Consider the following 27,482-nt stretch of genomic DNA (forward strand, 5'->3'; position numbering starts at 1 on the left):
TTATGCCAATAGTGTTTGCATTGCAATTCATAGGGTTACACCAATCACGGAAATAAGGATGAACGCAAGCCCCTAATGAATTCTGGTTCGATCCGGCACAAGGATCCTAGCACAATGCGCTATCCGAATCCTAGCCGTCGGGCTATTCTCCTATCAATCTCGCGGATGATAGGGCGCTATCGCGCGCCGCGGACCACGAGATGCATAATGCTCGCTTCAGATAGCTGTCTCGGGCACGAAGCCTTCGAGCTTCGCAATTTATTGTTTCACGATCTCAAGCCGGCTCATTATTAAAACGGTTTGATACGTTCAGAGGTGTTGCTGACGCCCGCGGCGGACCTGGCCAATTACTCCGCTAGAGCCGTGCCGTGCCCTGTTGTACTTGTTTGTATTTATACAACGCCCCGTTTGACTTTATTCAACCTTTGTCTTGTCACCTCTATTTTTCTTTTTATTAATCACAGTTTCAAAAGCTAACAAAAGATGAATTAAGATTATTATTAGATGTTTGTTATTGCAAACATTGATTAATGATAGAAATTGATTAAAAGTAAAACATAGTTTCAGTTACAAAATCCAATCACATTGTGACAATATAGAAACAAATTATTTTAACCTAATAAACAATAATCGAATAGCAGGTCAATTCAAACGCTGTATAAATCCATTAGCAGTACAAAACGACGCCGATTAAACGTCGAACTAAAACAATTTCCTTCAACTTCAACAAACAAAATCGATTGGGCTTAATTGTAGCCTGATCAATAACTAATTGTGTTCACCGCACGTATGCGGCGATAAAGAATAATTACTGGCTACCGGCCAAATAAATCGATCCACATCAAAACGTGAGGTTAATCCATCATTTAGATATTACGCTGCGATTGAAGCTTACTGTTTTTAATTTCCAAAATAACGCCCGCAAGTCGGTCGCGCGTCTAACACGTATACCTACATAATTACTGTGTTGTAAATTGTCGAACGTGAGTATTAGGGGTCGCGCAGAAGCCTACATTACGACACGACCTGTCGTGTTATTTCTGTAATCATTTTCATTTCGTAAAACGCGACATTAATTAAAATTTAGTTTCAGACCATTAGTCGCCTTCGCGTTTCTTTTCCACGACTTATAATTATAGAGCGAGCGCGCTCGGCTAAATGGGCATTGTAATGACATTAAACATTGTGTAGAGGTTAACCATGAATTTCATATTCAAATCAGTGCAGTTAATAGGTGCTAGATGTGTGTTTAAATGTACAGTTGAGTTTGTGCATGTACATACGTTAACGAGTGACGCTATAACGCGCGATTTGGAGTAAAGTGACGGCGTCGGTGCGCAGGCGCATAGCATAGCTCATTAGCGACAGCTACACAAATCCATTACCGTATGATTAGAAATCGAGAGCCGAAACTGAAAACTGGTTTAGGTCAGTTTAGACTCGTGACTTGTGAGATTTTACCGGTAATAAGGCTGTGTATACACCGCTCGCCGAGTTATTAATTAACAGGTCGACAGCAAACAGAGAGTGGCTACCGGACTGCGCTCGGCACACAAACTTATTTACTCAACGAGACTTCGTCGGAGCACCGCGCCGTGTAGAATCTCATTACCGCGCTTCTGAGAAAATTGGAAGTGAGAAATGAACTTAAAAAGATAATACTAGAATGCCTATGTTGTGAGGTTTTTGTTCAGTTATTATCACTCGACTCAAAGTGTACGATATTAGGCGTTCTCGGAACGGCGTTAAGAAAGGAAACGCGACGTTGTGATCGTGTGAAAGAGTTAAGTGACATATGAAATATAAATTAATCCTAACAATTTACATTTTAGTTTGTTGCTTACTTTCGTAACATTTCATATGAGGTAATTTATAAAATAAAAAAATACGAAAAACACTTTTCTTTCCTTTTGCAAGGTTTGTGGGTTTACTTTTAGACTGATAGGCTTAGATTAGAAACTTCTAAGCTTAAATAAACTATATGTTCAATTTGTTACTACGGTGAACAGATTGCTCATTAGCCTCTCGCTGCTCTTCTTAAGGCGATACTGTTTCAAGTATTGCTCCCAATTGAGTAAGAATGTTACTAAGTGACACACTTTAAAATACCCCAAATCTCGAATCCTCGTCGCCGAGTCATGCGGTGACTCCAATTATGTCGGCTCTTTGTCTAATTAAAAACAATATTTGTGTCATAAGAAATTTCATAATGAATTCTTGTAGTGAATAATTGCTCTTGCTATTTGAACAAACATAACGGTGAAACATACTTTTACATGAACCTTAAGCAGCGCGCCGTAGTTACAAGACAAAAGGTCAAAGTTTACTCTTCGAACTCGTTAAGGCTAAACAATGTAGGTTATTCATTCAAAACTATTCAAACATTGATGGCCTATTAGATTTAATTCAAATGCGTTTTTTTGTAAACGAACTTGTTTCTATGAATTAAATAAAACAATTGAGATGAGAATGAAAAAAATTGTTAAATCTTTTAGAGTTAACTTAATCAGAAGGTTAGATGCGATATCAAACACATTTTATACCTAACAATTACATGTAGATCCTTATACTATAGTTTAGTTGATAAAAATGCCTAAGTGATGTATCGCTATTTTATTAATATGTACATAAAAATCTCGATATGTAAAACATCCAATATTATTTCGTTAACTTAAAACAAATTAAATAATGGTCGAGGTAATAAAACAAGCTCATTTGTTAGTATTTATTGTTTATTTTGTATATACGTACTCGTCCAAACGGTGCGACGCCGTAGCGGAGATTTCGAATTCGGTAAAAATTCTCGCGGCTCACTTATTGACAACACAAACATTTGCTCGCAACCGAGCGAGTCGCAGAGTTTGCTTCTCACTCGTCATGCGTCTTGTTTACACACTTTTCTGACAAAGAAATATCACGGTATCGACACACGTCGATTAAAGCACGGCACTGTGGTCGTGGATTCGGTGCGTTTGTTCGTAAGTTCGTTCGTTGAGCACAGGGCGGGCGGCGAGGCGTGCGCGAGCGCCGAACACCGATCGGCATTGGCGTGAGACGCCATCCCAATAGTCCGCGTGAACTTAGTGTTTGGGTTATAGTAGCCGTCTTTTATGTAAACAGATGATACAGTTTTCTTAGAAGTTACAGAAGGCTAGCAACAAAGTAGCAGCCAATGTCTGAGTGGCAAACATCGGTAATGTCGTTTATTTTGCTTGTCTTTGGGATCTTTCTTAGCTTGTAGAGGAAATTAGGAATTGTTAGGATTGTCCAATATGTTGCACGCTACCATCATACCCAAGGTATTATTTACAAATATTGCGGTTGCAAGAAATGTCAATGTCAATAGAAATATGTCTCTGCTTTAACCCTGCTTTTATTTGTTTTAATTTAAATTTGTTACACGTGAACCTAATTTATGAAAGCATACTAAATTTTTTCAATTACATTTAGCAGGGTTGAATCACAAGCAATTATTTTTAGCGGAACTTTTGGACCCATGTACAATGGAATAGCTATCGTGACAGATGGAACAAATTTTCTTGCGTTACATATTAAATCCACCAAATTGACATATACAAAACAAGGAAAATAATCACATTTGAATGTAACAGATGAATCTGTTGCAATTATTTAAAAATTCAAACGTGAAAAGTTATAATGAGATTGGATTCTATTTCGGACAACACTTAGGATAAGAATACACGGTACGGGAATATTGGCCTGCTTATTGCCGGCCGACCTTGCGCGTTTAATTGAAAGTGTTGACACAAAACATTGATTTATACATTTCGTAAAGCTCGATACGAAAGCAGTTAAATTAAACACGTTTGTGCACACTAATCGAGAACGCGCTTCTTCAATTCGTTTAACAATAATAAATTAAAGTAAGGTGTAAAATTATTTTATTGCAATTGTAAAGAGATATTTTTGTTTTGATTTAAACTCCGTAACCAAATGGTTTGAGTGTCCAACTATTGAAACATGGGACTTGGGTTCGGGCCTTATACAATTGACCCTGTATGATTTCCTCTTTTCATTTCTTTCCTCTGTTTTCATGAATAGATATTCATACGATGACATTAACTATTATAAATGCGAATGTTAAGATGGATGGATGAATGTTTGTTTGTAGAACATAGTCTGGAAGAACACATAGGCTACTAATTAAGTTTTTAATACCGCGCGGACGGAGAAACGGGCGACAGCTAGTTTTCATAATAAATGCCAAGCAATACGCAAGCGCAATGAGATAAGTCATCAGAACATAAATAATTCCTGGTATTCACCTTCAATAAATATTAATTAGTACATGCTCTAATAAAACTCTTGCTCGTAATTAACCTAATTAGAAGCAGTGGCACCGGGTCGCGGACATTAATTGCGTCAATTCTTGCTTCGCCAAATCTGAGTCGGATATCAAATTGTTTAAGTGACTAATGGAATCAATTACCGAGTAATATACTTCATTGATAATGCCCAATTTATAATAATAGCTTGAAAAACAATTAATTTCGTCTTATAAGGTATTTGCAACAGTCATTGCCGTGCTTACATTTGAACTTCACTCCAGAGTATAGCCATCAAATTGCTATGAAACGTCGTTGAACACAAGAAAGTGAATTCTTTTCTCTGCTTCTCAATTCTAGTCACAGTATCCTAATCATATATCACAGTTACATTTCTCAAATCACGCAATTTCTAAAGTCTTTATTCAAACACAAAACAATAAGTTTAAATTTCTACTCAACGTTGTTTATTGTCATTTGTTCCTAGAAACTGACAGTTACGTTTGGTTTATGCCCTTTACTATACAAATAAGCGTAATAGCGAGACAAAGAGGGTAAATTGTGATTTAGTGTGGGTCAATTAGGGTTTTAATCACGACAATAGTGTGCGATATAATGTGTTAAGTATAGACGCGCGTGTACCAGCACAAGACTTAGGAAACGACAGACATGGCAAAAGTTATGATGAGCATTTTATAAATAAAAATTCTTCCCTATTTACTTGTAATAATTATTGTGAATTGCTTGCACTTAAAACAGATACCAATTTATTTGCACATATTAACTTAACCCTTGTTTTTAATATAATGTTATATTACTAGTTCAGAAGACAGAGCCCACAAAATTTTTGTGAAAATGTTTTTTGGTCAATAATTTTTTTTTAATTAGATTAAAAACACTGTAAGAAGAATAAGAATTTTGTATCTTTCATTCGTTTGGTTATAAAAAATTGTACTTGACACTGGCCCAATCCGCTGAGGAAGAACCATAATCAAGAAACTCAACTGAACTGTTATAAAAATATTGAAACATTTTTTGTTGGACTCCATGTCTAAAACTTTGTTAATGCTTCATTAACATTTTATTGTGTACGTAGCTTTCGAAATGCGGGCATCGGCCATCTAATTGTTGTGAATTAATTGTTACATCCATTTAAAAACCACGAGCGACATCCATTGTGCTTCTCACAATTGTCGCCTGAACTTATCGAAACTGATTGGAACAATAATGTATCTTATTGGAACCATCGGCGGACTTAATTGTTATCAAACTGTTCTTATGTTGTAATTCTAATATATAAAACAGAGAAAAAAAAACTTTGTAAAACTGTCGTACTGTTACCTCAGGAGTTTATAGTAGTAGTAGTATACAACTTCGAAACGGGATTTTTAATAGAAAAACGGGACGACAGATAAAACGCGTGTTTAATTTGCAACCAAATGCACGCGCTTGAGGATTAAAAACTTGACGTCGTTTTCTGTCAGTTTCTGACGAAAAAAGCAAATACACTGATAGAGGTATATCGTTTCAATAATTAAGTCATTGCCATTTTACGTAATAGCGAATCAAAACAAATTATTTACATATTAAATTTGTAAAAAACGGTCTGCGGACTGAAACATTAATCCTGCTCAAACGAAATATTTCCGCGTCATTATTTCGCAGGCACCTTATTAAAATAACGTGTTGTTTAGTATTATTCGCGTTCTAAAATAGAAAATACAAATGAATGTGCGTAATCGACATCAAAAGAGCTTACTTTTTCTTCAACTATTAACGTGTGTTAAGGCGAATAACTCATAAATAAGATTACAGAGGTCGTACGTCCTCATTTCGTGTCGCATTTAGCAATCGTTACATTTTTCAAGGCTCATTTATCATTAAAACGTTAACAACGACCTCGGTTAGCACCCATCTTACGGAAAATAACTATTTTTCATTAAATAAAATTAATAACGAAAAAACTCATCTTCAATGACGTCTTAATGTGACAGGACGGCGTATTCTTACTAAATTTAATAGAATCAAACTAATAAAAATCAAAAATAACTATCGTTCGAGAGATATCTTAAGTCAGGTGTTAAAAACAATTTATTTTTAATTGCATCTTTTTCAATAAAAAGTAGTTAATTTAAAATAGATAAATATATTTCTGTACGCGATGCATTAATCCAGATTTTCGATTTCACACGCAAGAACGCCTGCGTCACGTCTCGAAATCAACGCGTGAAGTGTGGAAACGCGAAATAAAAGCAATTCTTTCTAATTAACTCCCGTCTGAGATTAAGCCGAGTGGCCTGAAATAGACGCGCCGACGAACACGGACTGATTTACGCACGGCGACTGTTCCTGAGCGTATCTGAATAATTAACGTTCGGTATTTATTTGATTGTTTTGATTCGTACGGCTTAGTGTGACGCGGCGCACTCGCGGAATGCCCGATCGCTTCGGTATTCGAACTTAACCGTTTCCGAACGTGATTTTATTTGAATTTTGTTTCTGTTTTATTTGTTTTTCTTAAACCGATTAATAAAATTCAAACGATGAATGCCTACTATTCTTAGTAATAACACCTTATTCAAGTACTTATATAGTACTAGGTAATATCCGATAGCAGAGAATTTGGTTAAAGTTTGATGTCTTTTCTTGAAAGTTCTTTGCATTGCATTTATTTATTGGCCTGTTCTAAATCAAAGTTATTAACAAAACGAAACAATAACATGAAGTAAATATGACAATTATTTTGTATATTTCTGTTTTTTATCAGCATTTATGTAACTGGCTAGGAAACTACAGCAGCCGCGTCACGTCGTCTGCGCGCAGGCATGTGTCGAAAAAGAAATAAATGTAAAAAGCGAACACGAAGCGTAACAAATGACAGATCACGAGTTGATTAAACTTACGCTGTCATCGGCGCACCGGTCGTGCACTCGGTGCACTAACCCTGCCAACATCGTTAATTGGCCTTTTCATCATGCCTGTATTTAATTAACTGCACGTATACCAAATTTGTACTTAGTTTGAAATGTTTCAAAATCAAATCGGACATCACTTTCATGCTTATTATAGCAGAGACAACTCGTAGACGTTATTTTATATTTTTAAATAATATACGTACCTACAATAAAATTGAATACAGCTTATGGATACAATAGAGGTCACCTTAAAAAAAATTACAAATTATAAATAATGTTTCTTCAAGGTATAATGAGCCTATAAATATGAAAACATACTTGACAAAACACAGGTACGGTTACGGCAATATTATAAGCGATAAGTCACGCGATCGGATCTTTGCGTCACGGAAAATTTTCGATTATTTTATAATAGATTATACAAATCGAACGTGTAAGTCCTTCTATTAACACAAATTTACATTGGTCGCGACCAGAAAGCGCCCAAGTGTATCAAGAGAACGTTGGATTTACAAACTTTCAACGTCACATGCGTCAGACTTTAATATTCAATGTTACAACTCTTAAACATAACTTAAAGCGACACACATTACTTATTGTTTCCTCATTAAAATTCTGAATGGTTGGAAAGTCAAATGAGAACTCTTTGGAGACATTATATTTATTTGACAACTTGGCAGCCTTCTGTACAACAACATGGCAATATAGAAACTTAGCCGGATTGGATTCAACAATGATTGCAAGTTTCAATAGATTCTTCTGTACAATTATATAAATGTAACTGTCGACCACGAATTCGTCGGCGCGGTATTAAAAAGAACCTTAATATGTACCTTATGTGTACTTCCAGAGTATGTCCTACGTCTATGCCAATTTCAGCAAGATCCATGCAGCCGTTCCGGGGATACCCTCAAACAAACATCCATCCATCCATCCATCAAAACATTCCCATTTATAATATTAGTAAGAAGTAAGATAGTGACATAAATATTTTCTCTAAAATAAAACTGAAAACAATATCACCCTTGATTATTAATTATGATATTCCTATTTTCACTGGCGCGACCGCGACTGCTGAAAAAGATGTCCCAGCGGCCAGTGGTACAGCTGACTAACTGCGAGTTGAATAAGCACTTATATTTGTTTAATACATTTATAAAATTGCCTTACAAAAATAACCGTGACTAAATGCATTTGATAGTAAAATTGAGCTAGTAACAGATACGAAGGATTGATTTATTTTTAATACGCTGGCTTATTTCTCATGTATATCGTTATTGTAAATAATGGAATAGTAGATCTGATGTCAAATTAGCATTACAATTTTAATATGGCCTTAAAGCTGAAAATAAATAATTCAATTCAGTGTGTTTCTTTACCGAATTTTTATCAGGCATAGGAAATAAATATCTAAAATTTTCCACTCTCTGGTTACCATTACTTATTAACAAACATTAAAACTCATGTCTTATTATACGCTATCAACTATAAATTTAAATTTCAAACAAATGAAGATTTATTTTTTATCAAATTCATTGTAAACGCGTAATTTAAAACAAGGTTTAAAAAATATAAAACTAGTTAACTTTAAAAAAGTTAGTTAACGTTAAATTATTCAACAAGTTAACTTTAATTTTTTTTAAATATTATTATAAAAAAATTGCGCGACAACAACGCTAAAACATTTTTTGTATAAATATTTTTTTTTTGTCAGAAAGTCAACTTACAATATTCAACGTGTGATCTAAATTTGCAAAAATTAACTCCGGTAAATCAACATCATAACACCGTACCGTTATTACCAACTTAAAAAATGTGTTTAAAACTTGTGTCAATAAAATTACCATGATAATGGGGAAATGTCACTCCGCATTCGGAGTATATCGTGCGCCATAAATTTTCCGATTTGTTTTCTTAAAATTGTAACATGACATTAATGGATAGCCCTAATTCTTTCTTAGAATGTTAATTTATGTCTTATGTTAAATCTAGTTCCTTTGGCGAATGGCGAACATACCTTAATATGTTTTCGAACATCTTAGAACGGTGTCTTTACAATAATAAAGAATGATAAATACATATAAATGTTTGTTTTATTTTTATAAACATATTTATATCTTCATTTATGACTTTAGTTACGATTTGATTAAAATATGTTATTCATATTAATGTTACAGTTAACGGTTGTTTAACGAAATGACGTATTGAAGTTGTTAAACCAATTTCCATCAACATTTTCTAGAACAAGTTCATTACTCTTTACTTTAAAGACTTTGAACTGAATTTTTAAACTCATTTTTTAATTCCATGCAGACGAAATCGCGAGCTATAAGTACTAAATTAATGCTTGTACATATTTCATATCTTTACGCATTTTATAGTAATAAAATAAAAATAATTATACTAACTAATTAATTTATTTATCAACAGAATCGTTTATTAAATAATATATTACTTCACGTCGTCACCTGTAGATAATATCTTTAAGAACTAATCGTAAACTTAAGTTACCATTGCTAGTTAACGCGGTAAGTTACTTCGGTAAATTTAAACTGTATTTGGACAAGTTAAATGGTATCTCGTAACGCATTGCATTATACATATTTTTAAGTGTATTTTGAACTGAACATTATTTTTTTATTCAATTATTTAAAATAATAACTATAATGTAAAATAAAAGATAAATAAGTAATAATTATTGCGATAGAATAAAATTAATATAAAAATAAATTTTCTTTGATTAATATCAAATTATAAAGAGATTCAGGATAAATATTTAAAAATATTTTAGAAATCTCAAAAGAAATTTGGTTTGCTTAAAAATTCACATTATTAATTATATGATAGCGATCATGTTCATCAATTAACATTAATTTCTAATCAAAATTGCTCGGTTTTATATCGATATAAAAATCGTTGATTTAAAATCGATATAAACATTTAATAGATTATTTGTGCCCGTGCCGATTATTCGATTCAACGTATAATAGAGATTCTTTATCTTTATTGTTTCGGGGTGACGCAACCGAGAATGAATCTATTATTAAAATTCAAAACGCAAAACACATCGCTCATTAATTAAAGAAGGTTCCTGACACGACATTCCTCTTACAATGGGTTTCAACTACCGTAAACCTTGTAGTAATATAATGTTATCTCACTTATTTCCTTAGAAACAAACATAGACAACAATATTTCAATACAAGTCTAGTTTCATGTTCAAGAGTACATCTCAATTATGTTTGAGTTCCATTTGCGGTTTGATTATACTCCGCGTGAGTTTTATTAAGATAATTTTAAGGCAGGTGTCAATGGCCTACTCCGTATTCGTAACTTATTATTATGTAGGGTTATTTTTTAAGGAAACAACTGATCTCATCTATTCAAACGGTCGTAAAACTTATTTATATTAGAGTTGGACATTTTATGACAAAATTATAATAAATTATTAGTGGAAAAATTATTACCGTTTTAACTGTGGCGAATTTGTAGAGTTTGTATAAAATAAACGCGTGATCCCACTGTCTTTATTTACCATTGCTTCTCGTACACAATGTGTATCAATCAAATGTAGGCCTGAACACTGTTGCTCATTTGACTATACAATTATTAAAAAGTATGTAATTTTTAACCCTTATTCGTTAAGTGTTTATGTGTTTTCAAAGAATAATTATTATTTAGAAGAATAATTTCGTACTCAAGCTAAAGCAGATTTCAGTAACTAAGCGACTTACGCAATACAATGTCATATAAGTTCGTATACAGGCACGCGTCGCCAACATTTTGTTTTTGAGTCGCTTAAACGAGTCGCTCGCAACCCATTATCAGTGGCGACCTTCACCGTGAGAAAGTCGCTGCGATTTTCAACATGACAAAACAATTATACAGTTGACATGTAGTCGCTATATTATCGGAAAGACGACTCACGTCGACGATTTACCGTAGTGTATACAGATCGCGCGCAACGCAATACTACACTACGTGGATACTATATTAATTACGAAGATTTACGTTGACTTATACATAACAAAAGGCTTAGAGATGTTTTTAATATAATCATGCGCAAGTTAAATATAATCTTGTTTTGGCCATATTGAATCTCCGATAAAATAACAATTAAGACTGCATTAATGGACGGTACAATGGGGGCTCTTGTGCTCGCGCCTACGTTTCTCTGATAAATTACCAATCCCCGGGACTGGCGCGGTGTATATTTGATTTATAACATTATTTGTTGTCCAAAAAACCAAGAGGAATTGTTAATTCAATCGTGATAGATACGATGGTCGGACAAAAAACAATAAATGTTTTACGTAACCAACATACCAATGTAAAAAAAAATGTTTAGTTTTTAATCAAAGTCTCTGTTGTAACGCTTCTTATTAATAAAATGCCAATTACGACGACAGATATTACACTTGTAGGATATTTTGCGTTCGATCATTAAGATTTCAAAGACAAAATATTAGCGTCATACTTTAATTGCATTGAGAATTATTATTGAAAATACTTTTAAAACAATGTTGAGGTTTGGATAAAATTTGCAGATAATAGGCTTCGGAGGACACGGCTATATAAAACAACCGGATGATAACATTACGATCTTAAAATAACTAAACGTGTAAAGTGAATTTCAAAAACTTTTTCTTGTTCTTATATCATAACAAAGTTGCTTTTACAACATTAATAAAGTAATACAGAGAAATCTGTGTTAGAAATTAAATTATGACTACAACAAAGGTGCGTGAGTAGAGACACTTAAAAAGGCAATTAATAGGCAAATTCTACATCTAGATCAAATATTTAAATCCCCCCGCAGGTGATCCTGCATCATATAAAAAAAGGGTACAAGCTCATTTTTACGATCAACATAAATGCCACATAAAAAAGGATAAGGAGTTTTAATTTCTCCCGCTTTCAAATGAGACGGCGTTAATTTTAACTCGTACGCGCCGTATATTAAATACCTTATACTAATTCTTTGTCATTATAAGAAATTTTATGTTTTTTGCTGCATAGCTGACGCTCGTAAATAACGACCGGTTATATTTGTTGGTTTAACTTTAATATCTTTTCATACAGATTAAAGTCTAATTTATTTCACGAAATTTCATTGGACAGTATTTGTGAGGTGACAAGAGAATTTTTTTTAATTTATCTTAAGCGTGAAAGATGAGGTGGATGAAACAACTTATGAGCTATCGAATGCTGCTCGACCGCTAACTTTGTGAGAAGCGTTAACTTATTTATATTTAAAAATACTTTACGCAATTGACGACTAAATAAAATATAACGTTTATGTTAATTTGTGTTACATTTTGTTTTGAGTGGAAAGGTCACCTTGAGTGTTGTAAATCTTGATTTAAACGGTTTTACTAAATTTGGTGATTGTCAATTGTTTTTTTTCTTTTACTAAAATAATATTGTAACAAAATTTACTTTAATCGTACAATTTTATTAGATTTAATTTAATTAATTTCAGATCTATATTTTTATCTTTTATTCACATGCAAACATACAATTATTTCAACTTATTGACAAATATTATTTTTTGCTTTATAAACCATAAATGTTTTACTAATATCAAATTAACTCCAAGGTCAAATCACGACAAAAAATTGCGTAATTTTTTTCAGCAATATCTAATACTATTTAGAATTCAAATCACATTTTGCAAGAATTTCCTTTAATGTTAAGCATTCTTACAGCTGATGAAGTTAAACTTAATTTTAACCTGACCCTATTTACATATATTAAAATAACATCCTTATTTCTATGAAAACATACACTCTTAAATCTATGATATAAAATAAAATTTAAAAAAAAAATCCGAATAATTAACCCTATTTATATCTTGAATCTAACCGACTTTGTCTTACTTGGACATAAAAGAAATAATCACTAGTCCCAAGGATCAGCACATAAGTTGATTATTACTAATTTTGTTGCAAATGATACGTCATATTTTGGTTTTGTAGGAAATTTCCGTTTTCATTAACTGAATCCTCACCGGCTTTTTTATTGCGACACGTATAAATATGGCGCATACGAAACGCCTTTTTCATTCATACTTTAACGTTGAATGAACATTACTAAAACTCGTTTCCGTTTTATAACATCGTCTTGGATTTGTAAAAATTTTTATATGTCGGATATCAGGTTTTTTTTATTCAATAAAAGTACAATTACTTGTACAGGATGCTTTAACCGCATTGTAAATTAAAAACTTAATCTTATTTCGTCCTGGTTGTAAACTGAATGAAAAATTGATACGCCATGTATATTGGTACATGTATTCACGACTTGTAAAGGTTGTAGCTGATGTATCAACTTCCACGAGTGGACCACTCGCGGTTCGAGCTCGTTCAATTGGTGATGGCGACGTCATCGCGAATGGCTAATCGTGGACACGCCGCCACGTCCGCAAGTTGGTTTATTTGATATGTGAGAGACAACCTTTATGTCATATCAAACACGTTGAGAATTACGGACAATGTACTTCCTAATAAGAGGACAAGTTTTGAATCAGCTTGAACCGTTAATCACGTTTCATCCTCGTTCATTGGTACATCGTTGATCCTGACATTATGGTATACGCTTGTAATGACGGACGGCATAGCGATACCTTATTAGAAATAAGTTTATTTTAAATGCATTGAAACGAATCTATTTTTAGAATTAATCAATTATTATTTATCGACCCATAGAAAACATTATGTATAAAAATAAACATACATTGAATGATTTAAAATAAAGATAAAAGATATTAAAAAGTAACATAATACGTACATTTTAATGACATGTAAACAATTTTCTCTTTCATATACACTGGAACGTATTAAAATAATTACAATTAACATTCAAATATTTTGATAGCGATTGCTTAGCAATCAGAATACGGACACGTAATACTGTCCTGACCCAACCGAGCTGTGCCCATATATTTATTTTATCTTGTTCAATACACTTAAATACAAATTAATACAACCGAAGGACCGGGTCTTAATGGCGGCTTGGACTGTTTATTTTACACCTCGGATGGGACACGCTGGTTTTTTTTCTTTTATTGCGAGCACTCGGCAAGCGACCGAGTTTTGATGCTTTTAGCGCCTTCTAAATTAGACGAACTATTTGGACTACAAAAAAATCTACGTAAGTATAAGGTTGCTTAAAATATACACAATATATTTAAAAGTTTTATTTTTATAATGGTACATAAAATGCTACCATTCTTTATTGTTAAAAAATCTATCTTCGTCGTCTCCTTAACAGTGTTTCTGGTATTAAAAATATCTGTCATTCATGGTACATGTATTTAGGTATGTGTTGAGGAATATAGAACAAAAAAAATATATTTGAAACATCTTGATATTATAAGTTACAATAAAGAACCACATTCAACACATTAAATTTTATTAAACAATAAAATCTTCGTAGCCTAAAATAGGGATACCCCAACTCAATTGTGTAGGCTGACTAAAATGTAATATTATAAATAATTTCTGAACGATTTTGCGCTCTATGTGTCTTAACTGGAAAGGGATTATCATTATTACTTTAATATTCAAATATATTGTGGATGCGCCTCGACGGCCGATAAGAGTGTCCGGCCACACGCAGTAGGTCATTAGACACCTCTCCGGGGGAAATAAATTAAAGTAAACGAGATATCTCCGCCGACGATCTCATTCCGAAGGCGTTACCTTCATTCATAATAAGAAACAACTGCATCAACATTCGTCGCTACTCGATTGGACAAATTTGTCATGCAATCAATTGGTCACCATGTTTGAACAATTTTTGTTTTGATTTTTAAATTCTAAGATTTATAAAAAATACGCGAAATAATGTTTTTACATTTTCCTTATCTTCCTCCATTTGTATTTATCGTGTTAAATTGCAGTTGTGAAAAAGTATAATGCCATATATTTAGCAGATGCTTTATTTTTATTTAAAAATTAATGTTAAAAGAATCGTGCTTGTAATTATCATTTTATTGACGATAGAATTCCTTAATAAATAGGCCTTAGACCATTTATAAAGGTAAAATAAAATGACTATCTCAACAATAATATTATTTTGTTGTGTTTTATCCTTAAATTGCTTCTAAGAACTGTTTTATTATCATAACCATCTTTTTTAATATCAACCGGACACTTTTACCTACGTGATTGTTTATTGTAAAACTGGCAATTCGTCCATTAATAAATAATATTTGTATTTATAAATGTATGTCACGCATAAAATTGTGGAAACGTAAATCTTTATCAGTGTACCGTCAAAGGATTGTACTTAAAAGGAATTTATATCAAAACCATCAAACACTTAAAAGTGCCCACTGATTCTTAGAATATCAATGATCGTTCATTATTCAAACGGACACTGGCAACAATTAAAAGTCTATTCAGTATGCATACAGAGCCGTAGGTAAGGATAACTATCCGCTCGCTTGACGCTTTTGTTACCAATAAAAAGTATTTGTTATTGCCCTTGCTATAAAACAACGATTCCGATGCTGTACAGCATTGAAGAAAATAAAAACCATCCTGTAGGTAATCGGCGGTCACTAAATCGAACTTTTTTACTGTTTACATGTCACTTAATTAGAGCTCTTAGGACGTGCACGGAAAAGCATACGTCGATCATAAAACGCAACATTCGGGGGCAACGAACTCGTAAATATTTGATCACTCTTATTACATGTGATTGAGCCTAAGTAAGCGCTTGTCTCTCAGATTTCAATTATTTCAAGCTTAAATATTTCTTGTAATATCGATTTTCTTAAGCCATGAACCTTCAAATTACACGATGACCTTGAGAAACTGTCACCTACAACTATCTTCTCTAATTTATTAATTATGCTCAAACATATTAACTATATAATAATATGACAGTTGCAGTGCAAACCGATGACTGTTATTCAAAGGAAAATATATGTGCTGTGTTTTAATTAAACCTAGATTAACTAAGACCCTTAAAGTTTCACACCTTTATGCGTACTTGACATTTAAACATAAAACTTGCTTCCGACACTATAAATATGTAACATATATTTATAGTGTAATTCAACTCTAATAATTCAATTGGATCGGCAACACAAAAGAATATTAACTCGGATTCACGTTCAACTTATAGACAAACAAAGGCGATTATCATTTAAATTTATCTGTCCAACTCTACTTTAGATCTCATTAAAGAGATTAGAAAGTGCTACTCAATATGTCACATTGTGGCGCCAGCGAAATGACATCTCATTAATTATTAGTAAGACAACTGATTTTAATAAGCTATCCGTATCAAGGGGTCTTATTCTCTAAGAACAATACAATTGGGAACTACTAATGAGTCACAATGTGACGAAAGGCGTGCTCAGGTTACCTGCGTTTGATCTAGACTCGTTGAGCACATATGCAATGAGCCACTGCGCTGTTTTATAGTATTTTAAATAGTGGGACACATATCGTCACAGGATCTTCTCTCTCAATTATACTTCTCTGAATAATAATTGATTGTTCAGTTTGCCTTGTTACAACTAACGCTCCTCACTCCGCGGCAGTCATCATCCGACGAAAGCGCGACCTAGCTAAAGCTAAATGTATATGCAAACTCGCGAATATTTGTGGGATTACGTCATTTCAATATACCTACGAGTTTTACCGCTAACAAACAAACATTAATATGGAAAGCTCGCCTCTGCCAATGTGCCAGCCAACGCTGCCCCCACGAAGATGGCTATTGTCTTTCCAAAACGTGACTCCAAATGTTAATTGGGCGATTAAAAGCCGAATGCGGGTCATTTCGACCATTACCAGCGCAGCCCTTTTGAATATGTATATTAAAATTATTAGATAAAGTGGGCAGTCAATTTGTGCTAGGTTTCTAATGAGGTTATGTGCTTTCTTGTCACAGATGGCACTTGTGCTTAGAATGCGCAAGCGCAGAGCCGGATGCGCGAAATGGTATTTGCTGTATGCGTAACTGTGACGATCGGATGCATAATTTATATTAGTGCCCTTATGTGGAACCAAACTTGAGTGTAAATAGTTTTATCAAAATAACATATCGAATTATTTATAATTCGAATGACTTGTAGGTCATCGTATTATTTTATAAATTTAAATTTAATATCAATATTAAATGTACTCACGTGCCAGTACGCATTATTAGAGTTGAACGTGTAAGCTTGACTAATATATTATTTTAAAACGACTGAATTATTTCAAACTTAGCAAATTATTGACTTATTTAAATAGTTATATGAAATTGGTCTATGTTAAAAATGTTTGAACGTATTCGATAATATATTTTTTTTAAATAACAGTTTCCTAGGAGTCACGCACATAATATATTGTTAAAAATATTGGTAAACTGACTTAAATAAATATAATAAATGTCAAGGTAAGGTTAAACGTGTTTGTCATCTGGAAACTGCACAACGTAATATGTGTATTTTCTTGAGCTGTATACACTGTTACAGTGGTTTTCCACTGCCGAAACACCCGAACAAAAATATTACTATCCTTCTCATTATCTCTGAAAAAAAACAGAGATGGCAATATGTTTACAGTTTCAGCATCCACGAAAATAACATGAGATAGTATTTCAAAATTATTTCTCTTTAGATGATTCATATAATAAAGCATAGAACAACAATAATTATAAATTAGCATAGTAATGTTTTAATTTTAATGGAATCAAATAATCTGTTTAAATATTAATCTATTCATTTTAATGTACATTAAAGGATTTATATGGGGATATAATACGATACGATTTTATAATACGTATTATAGTAAATCCTGATTACTCATACCATGACAAATACTTATTTCGGCAAACTATTTAAAAATGCGCGACATGTCTTATTTTGACCGGTGATGAATTGCTTAAGGGGAAAACATTGCTAATTGAATAGAGTAGAAAATCATTGAAGTAGGTTTTATGACGTCATATCCAACGGGGTTTTCATTAAATTAAATATTTCCTGCTACTTAGCACGCATTTTATACGAATTTAATTATGTACTCCTCTCATTATGCTTTATTTTTTTAATTAAGTAAAAGTATGCCAATTTTAAAACAAACGTCACGTCGAAAATTCTGTAGTAGATATAAGAGTACTCCATATGAAGTCATCAATGTTTACGAAGCGGGCGTAACAACGAATGTATCCTTACTCTGAGGAAGCAATACATTTGCATATCCCTACCTTCATTATCTGTAGTGGGTTCTTTTTGTTTCACACGAAACTTTGCTGTACTGCCGAACGAAATTTTATCTATGCTGAAAAAATTATAATTGTTAATGCACTTAGAATAACTTTGTACGTTTTACCAAATTTTATAGCAAGTTATTAATAAATTATGTGTTACAAGATCATTTTTGTATTTAGCTGTCTGTTTTTTTTTGTTTTTTTTTTCACATTTTACTTATTTTCTAACTGAACTTAACCCTGATAGTAGCGCCTCTCTTATCGGCACAGAAAAGCTTTTCGTTAATTTCAAAATTTGATAGAGCAACACTACATAGATAAAACTTTTGGAAAAACAACGTTTTAGGTTCAGGAAACTTTCTCTACTTCCTTTTCTAGATGTTTTAAAGGCACAATACATTTGTTGATATTTTTAAGTTACTACTAAATGAAACATTCTCTCTCTATCAATTTAAAGCTTTTTGTAAATGCAAACATTGTTGAATATAAGATTTTTACAGCAAATTATAAGTTAGACATTTGTTTTATAGCCGCATTACTACTGTTTGTTATTCGCAACGGGTGCCTAGCAAATTTATTACACATATAAAACAAAGATGAATTTTAAATTTATAAGTAATATAAATACTTTAAAAATAAGTTTATTCGGATGCGTTTGGAATATGCGCAAGCAGATTTGAAAAAGGTTTATCGACCTTACCGAGAAAGGTAAATTTTAACAGATTATACCACTTTTTACAACAAATGAAGAATGACTAATGCGCGAAATATCCTTTCCGAGTATCCTGCGTGACATTGCAAACAAAAGTAATAAAAAGCGCGTTCGGAATCGACAATTAGACGGTCATCGGTTGAGTAGAATTTCGTAAACGCACAGAAAAACAATACCTTAGGTGTGGCATAAATTCTGATCCGTTTACAATGAATACAGTCAACCATCTGTTAACGTTGGCATCTACGACGCTAAGAATTTTTATACTTACGATACTCATCATCGTTTTTTTACTAAAAAAAATAGCTAAACTTTTTCGATTCCAATCACTTGTATACATGTGTATTTGATGGTAACGTGTGTGGCTAGTGTTATAATATGTGGAACAGCATTCGGTCCAATTGCGAATGTTCCGTAGACAATGCAGGACGCATTCCGAACGCTCGCGGGACGTGCTCGCATCGCGCTGGGGTTTACTTGACCGCGATCCTCAAACAGGTGCTGACACCTCGTGGTACTGTTACGTGGTTGTTGTCATTGTTTTCAAAACAGTCTTACGAAGAAATTAGTAATACGCCTTTCATTCAGCCTTGGACTGATGCCAATACCTGCAATTAGGTACCTACTTAAGAAGACGGGGCTGAAATTTTAATATAAATAGTTTTGGTAGAAATGCAAAAAGAATGCTTTAAATCTAACAGATGCTAGAAGACAATGATAATAAAGAGACAATGTTAGTCATGCGATTTACAACAAAAAGGTTAAGCCGAAAATAAAAATAGTAATGGAATTCAATTGTTATTCAGTGTGTGGTTGCATACCAGCGCTAATACATGTGCTTAGCGGTACACTTAAAGACCGGCCCGGTGCCAAATATGCATGCGGTAACAACGTTAAGGCCGTATACGGAGCATAAAGTCGTACCGAATGGTCCTACGGAAAAGATATCCTTTCTAAACGCTGAATTTTTTTTTCTCTAGTTTATGATATTATTAATTTTCATAATGACTTATTTAAGATCAAAAATGCAGAAAATATATATTTTTCTGCAGTACTATAAATTAAACATGTCCCCTATACTTCTAAAATGATGGTATAAATGGTTCTTTTGTAAATTTTTCTATTATAATTATTAATTGTCAAAAGAAAATAGTGGTTTAATATTATGTCGTGATAAAATTAAGTTTAGACAGATGTAACATACTGTATATAAGAGTTGTGACAAGATTTCACAATAGACTGGAGTCGACGGAGATGTGGTATCGGGTTATCATTAGTTGAGTTGCATATCTAGTTGCTTATAACATAAAAAGACCGTTTTAAGTGTTCAGCGGTTTATGAAAGAGGCGACCAGTTTTGGAGATTCGCTGTTTAATAACGAGCCTCTCCCGCGGCATCACAACGGAGCGGTCGGTACTTTTATTCTGTCTAAGATATCCATCACAAAACGTGAGTGTTGTTCATAACTACACGGGATACATCTATGAATGTCTTTATTACTGTGCTTTTAGTCATTTGTAAGATTTTCTCATAATGATTGTCTCCAAAACGAGTGGCTGTGCCGTCAAAAGCCTTTGTCTAATCGCTGTCGCGGGCCGAATCTTCACATGCACGCATTACTGTAAATCGTATCCTGCTTAAAGACCAGTATTTTTTTTAATTTACCCAAACTTTTCATCTTTAAAATCAACCTACTAAATAAATTACAGGTTTTCCTGGCAAATTCATAGAACATAAACAACTACTTTGCTATCAAAGACCATAAATCTGCTATTTCGTTGGATTGTTCGTTGTACAAAAGTTTTAATCATTCTTATTGCAGTAGATAATTCTTTTTATATGTAAGTACTTGTTCATTTTTAATTCAATATGTAAAATAGTGAAATTTTTAAAGGTGAAAATTATTTATCTAATCAAAGAATCTTTATTATTCGTCTTAAATTCTTACATTTTGCACCTTGCCACGACTCTGACGGCAACTAAGATTATAAATTAAAATTTGCTAACACTAAATGCTTTTATATGTTATCGAATAGCTAAATTTATTTATTTGTACAGATTTTTAATTATAATATAAAAATCAAATTATAAACAATATCAGCATAATATTAATACTTCTCATCCATCATATAAAAAGTATTAAACTTAGTGACAGCTTACCATGAAAAGGGTAAACAGCATTTGCAAACCGCTGAGCTTTTGACGGTTAGTTTGTACGCAAACTACGGAATTTCAATAGCGATATTAAATTAGAGAAAGCGGTATCTTCTCGTGGAATTTTGCCAAAATCGCGAATGTATACGGCGATGGATTTTACACAAGCTTTTACGGTAAGAGACAAGTGTTTTATCACATTAGTTAGTCGGATATCAATAATTCATAGCACAGCGATATTATGCGCATCAGCAACCGTTACTTGGAAGCCTTACACCGTTCATTAGTAGTTTCGCCGCGACTTGCTTTGGCAAAACCGCTGGGCCACATAATATCGCACACAGATATAGAGCCAAACTAAATACGACAAAATCCATAGTACTCTAGTGTAAAATACAATTCATACTATTATATTGTTAAACAAAATAAAATACAATTGATAATGGGTATCAGTAGACAATATTCAAATTTTGATATTTAAAAAACATCATTTGTATGTAAATAATTATAATATAAATAAGGAAGAAGTAACTGTGTGCTCAAAATAGTGCATTAAAAATGTAAACACGAATTATAGTTTTTATAAGAAACCTCATCACATGGAGGAAAATTACATGACGTTTTACATGCAACATTTATAAAAATAGAAAGTACGCTCAGGTCAGATAATATGTTGATAACATGACAAATTGTTTTATATCTTTGTCAGCATTTGTAGGCCGTCCATATACCGTCCGTGTATTGACGATTTAATTACCTTTTGATCCGGCTGCCTGGCGATATTGCGATGTGGGTGTCCGATATACGTATGCTAATTCATTTTAAGTTTGGACAAAGAACGACGTGTTACATTAGCGGGTCTTTGGAGTACCATAAGCGATGTTTCGTTTGATTAAAGTAGCGACTAATCATAGTTATAGTAATTGTTTTGCGTCTATTCGTTTGTACATATTTCTAATTAACCAACTTTATTCATATTATGGTATTCAATTCCAATTGAAAACAAATCATGTAAATAATTTGTTTCAAATTGTTCTAGAACTTTGTTAGATATCGTGTTTTACCAAGCGGTGTGACTTGCAATTAATTTCAAATGCACGCTCGCCTCAAACATCTGTCTCAAACGTCAATTACGATTAATAAAGCAACACCCTATAATTCGCTGGGTGTTTCTGTAGCTTCGACATTGGAATTTTCGCCGTTGAAAATGCATTTTCCGCACACATTACAACTCGCACGGCGCGCAGTGTGCCGGGCTACATTTAAGTTAATTATAGGATTACATTGAGTTGCATTTAAAGTGGTATTTTGGTAATATAATAGTCAGATGGCACGCCCGATAAGTGCCAACCCGATACTTGGAAAGCCTCGCTCATTACGCATTCGGGTCGCAAACAGAACGTAGTCAGCCGCGAGGAACAAACGAATATAATAATTATGAGCCGCATGGATTAGGTCGAATTAACGGTCGCGTTGTTATGAGATTATTTCAACACGTACTCGGACTAGAGGGTGTTTTGTTTTGTTGTTACCACAATTTAAAAAACATATGTAAATTTAAATTTACAACCTTAAACATTTTGGCCTGGAAGCCTAAAAAGAAATGGTACCATGTCAAACTTTAATCATCGTACGATCAAAATTCTAGTTTTATTTTGCACATTTAAGTACAATTTAATTCAGATTACTATTAAATCTTGAAATAAATCTATTCATTACACATATCCCTCTGTTCAAGAGTAAGAACTGTGATTTATATTATGATGTATTCACGCGCAATAGCAAGCACGATGTCACCTGCGTTTGATATGACGAATAAACTCGCAGTTCAAATGAATTTACGCAATGATAATGATGTGACCGGAATACAACACACTCGAAAAGCAGCAATAATTACATCGCAAATATTGACCTCCGTTGAGTGTCGAACCCGGATCTTGAGTAACCATATACACTTATACACTGACCTCTTTGTCTTTGTATTTGTGAACAAGTAAACAACTAAAACCAGGATAAACGACCTGCTAATTACGTCTATTAAATAGCAAATTTACGTTGTTTTTGATATTCATATCATTCAAATGAATTTAAACCTTGTATTCGAAGTTTATAAAGTTTAAATTTGTTTGTCTAATATTGTAGTCCGTATTTCCCTTTTAGCAACCGTAGTACAACTAATTGAACACGTCACTATAGATATTAATTTATAAATCGAATTGTTATCTGTCCTTTATTAATCGTGATTGTTTAAATGTTACAGGTAAATGTTTAACAAAAGGTTAAAGCTGGTAATTAAATCTGCGTGATACAGTCTCAGTTAACGTTCCCACACCCTTTGGAGTGAACGATTGTAAGACATTTTAGCGCTTTAAGCTTTTGAAACGATAGATTTAAAGCTCTTAGGGCTCGCCCTGACATAGCACCTTTGCATACGAATTTTGTTGAACTTAGTAATTGTTTGTCAAATGTTTCTTTGTGGAATAATAGGTTATATTTGGTGCACAAAAGCTTACACTTTTCTGATTGTTTGTTACTTACAAAACTTGATCCATTCTTTTGCCTATTGACAGCGATAATATTGATGAGAAATCTATCTCTCAAAATAAACGTTTATCTAACATGGAAAGGCCCATTATACAGAATGTGGAAAAACCCATATACTAAAATCAAGTCGTAATCAATCCGAGCATAGCTCAACTTTTGAAAGACAGAGTGCCGCTCCTCCGTGGGTCCGGAAGTTATAAAACGGTGACAAAAAGCCATAAAATGTTTTATGAATAAATTTTATTAAATAGGATAAATGTTAAAGCGCTTTTTGCTGGAATATCCCTGTCGTAACGATTACATATAATTGCCTCACAATTAGGAGAGACCGTGCCAGCACAGCGCTGCAGCGTAATATCTGCATGTGCTAATTACAAACTCAAGCGATAATTACCGCTTTGCGTCGACTTCGTGGCTTGTACGGATACAAAACCTTTACTCGATGTTAACAAATTATGACTGTAATTTCTTTAAAATGTAGTCATAATATTTATTAATAAGTAAAAAATGTTAAAGTTTTAATGTAGAATGAGAATGTTTCACAATAATTTGGACTTTGTAGTGATTATTTGAAATAACTCTTTTAAAGAATAATCGCAACAATCAACTTAATTAGAACTTAACATTAGGCTCTATTAATTTTTCTTTCTACTTTTAAATTTGATTAATTCCTGAATTGTATTAATTACATTAACTTAAAAAAAAGGTTGAGAAGGCATCGTACACATACCATGTTTGTCAAGAAATGATCCGATTTACCTTTTTTGGCGTTTTTAAGGGGATCTGTACCTCATAGGAAAAACGGAACCCTTTTAGGATCCCTATGTTGTCCGTCCGTCTGCCTGTCAAGACCCTTTTTCTGAAAAACGCATGAAAGTATTAAGCTGAAATGTATTTTATTAAATTTCAATTTATATATTTTTAAACTTTACATGGTTTTTATTTATTATCGGTAACCGTAAGTAACGATTCTTCCGCGACTCATTTAAAATTAGATAATAAATGTCAAATTGTTAAAATAAACGAATAAATTGGGAAATTTCACCCGTTCATTGGCTAATGATAAGAAATGTCAACATTTTCGTTGGCACATTTTATGAGCACATTATATTAAACGTGTATTAATTAAATAATTCAATTTCACTTCGAACATTCAGACTTTCTTGGACGTGAATATAATCGTTCTGAACCGAATATTATCAATATAATGGTAGTAAAGGTCATGAAAACATGAAACAAAGTCGTACGAGCGCTGTTACCTCGTGGAGTGGTCGTTTTATAAAATTATATTACACCTGGGACACCAATTAGTGAACATATGAACGAATTTAAACCGATGTAGACTTGAAAAAATATTTAAAAATTTGCATGTCATGAGAGAAATGGATTCTTGCGTTATACCATACTGCAATTTATTTTGCAACTTAAATTCATAAGCCTCTTTTTTAACATTTGATGTTGTAAGATGCAATTGATATTCTTCTATGTGTGCTAATTACTTATTTTTTAAAATGATGAGTTAAATCATTATGTTCATTTTGTATAGTATACCATACATACAACTTTATAAAAATATACGACCACCATAAAATAAATTTTAATTTAGTTTTTTTTAACTTAGTTTTTTTCTTTTCTTCAAAAAAGTAATCTTGCCACAATAAGGGTTAATTAAATAAATGCGAGAGCTATGTCTAGAAATATATTAGTTAATAATGAAATAAAATTTACGAAATTTATAAGAAACACCAACAACGTTGTATATAACATATTATTATTATTAATACACTGAAACTTAATCGTTTGTCCTTTAAAGGTCTGGCAATTTAATCAGGGCTATAAAATGAAAATTAAGCATAAAAATTAATGTTAACGATAATGTTTTCTGGTAAATCAGTTATATGTTATTGTTCTCTACTTATGTACATCCTTAAAATATATTGTATATACTAAAGGATGTATTTATTTAATTACTTCGGAATACTATAGTTACATGCAGAGTAGAATACTAGTCTAGTTGTACCTATTTAATAGGTAATTGCCAGGAAATATGTAATGGTTTTGTAGAAAATTGATTATGTCGAAAATTCTGTTTCTGTGCTAGCAATTGATAGTCATCACTCTAAATTTTTTTAGTATAATTTTTTGTCAGAAACTTGACAATTATATTCGGGGTAACTGTCTTTGATAGAAGTAAAAATTATTTATTTTACATTTATCTATCCTTATATAAAAAACAGTTAGAAATATATTATTTAAGTTACGATAATACTTGATAGTAATTTAATAATTATATTCAGTGTCATCTAAAGATTTAAACGCTGTTTCTAAGTTTGGATAACTTTTACAAAACATAATGTCATTGAAATGTTATAGCAAACATGCAGCCATTCGTTTAATTTAATGTGATGAATGATAACAGTAATTGGTAAGGCACTGCTTATCTTATTGCAAATCTTAACACTAATAGCTTTGATATTTAATTAACCGAACAAAATACATTTGAATATACTTGTTTTGTGTGACATCAAACTGAGTTACTGACACTTTTAGCTGGATTAATAAACCTGTAACATTTTGGCTGAGCAACCTCTATGATATTTATTGACATTAGCGCGAAGCAGTACTCATCTATAGATTAATTTTTGTAACAAAAAAGTTTTGAATGGGGTCTTTCCGTCTTCGTGAACTTGCGACTATTAAAAGTTGTGCAAAGATGCAAAGCCTGCAAACAACCTAACCGACAAAATTCGCGTAACCGCTCACGATTAACTAGTACAACAAATTAGTTTTCCTCCTACATTTTGTATGCCACTCACTTTGAATCGACGCATTTTTCCAAGCGATCCGTTGTTGAGTCACCCAGATATGTTGTTTAGCTATAAAACAGTACTTCCTATTCCTTAATACTTACTAAAAAGTATGATTAATATAATTCGATTTACACGGATTAAAAAAAGCAAAATAATAAGGACATTTCCTTAAAAAAATTCAAAAAAATATGACGTATACAACAGATAAAATTATGTTTTAACGCACAAAATACAATTATTTTGGAATTTTTACATTGAAGATTTGTACTGATAAAATATTCCAGCTGGCTTTAGTAAATTGATTAAAAAGTTGTAGGATTAATCCTACTAGATAACTTCTACAACATTTGAGCAACAAATAATATTGCACAATTTTACGTATTTTATGTTAACTATAGATAGAATGACAATATTTCTGCTGTAAAATGCCATTAAAGATAGCTTTCTTTCACATGCAATTTGCAATTTCTTTCACAACAACAAAAAAGTTATCTACAAGATAAGAATTATTTAGTCAAATTTAATACAAATTGAAGATGACTCGAATTTTAAACAATGTGATATTTTATAATACCGTTACATTTATTTTCTTCGCAAGCTTACATTCCATGGGGTAAATATGTAGGTGCACGTTCATTTGTCTTATTCGCCAATCTTTTAACTTGATCTCATTTGTATGCAAGCCAATACAGCGTTCAAAAACTTAAAGCAAAACATATTAAGACTGAACAAGGACATTCAAATGCATGAATAACGGAATTCAGAGAACGAATGCCTTGAAAACTTGGCACCGTACCAGACGTTGTGGCCACAATGTCTAAAAAGTAGCAGTGACTGTAATAAATTGCAT

The 27,482-nt window shown here is 32.6% G+C and overlaps 1 protein-coding gene across 1 annotated transcript in view; it reads right to left on the minus strand.

Annotated features, from left to right (window-relative positions):
• The window catches only part of zfh2 (Zn finger homeodomain 2), a 193,100-nt gene extending 190,069 nt beyond the window's left edge, over positions 1-3,031 (minus strand). The window contains exon 1 of the mRNA XM_013316726.1: positions 2,752-3,031. The gene's annotated coding sequence lies outside the window, so the exon portion shown is untranslated. The remainder of the gene's footprint in view (positions 1-2,751) is intronic.
• Between the last annotated feature and the right edge of the window lie 24,451 nt (positions 3,032-27,482).

This window comes from Papilio xuthus, unplaced genomic scaffold (genome assembly GCF_000836235.2).
Source record: "Papilio xuthus unplaced genomic scaffold, Pxut_1.1 DF826945.1, whole genome shotgun sequence".
Taxonomy (NCBI): Eukaryota; Metazoa; Arthropoda; class Insecta; order Lepidoptera; family Papilionidae; genus Papilio; species Papilio xuthus.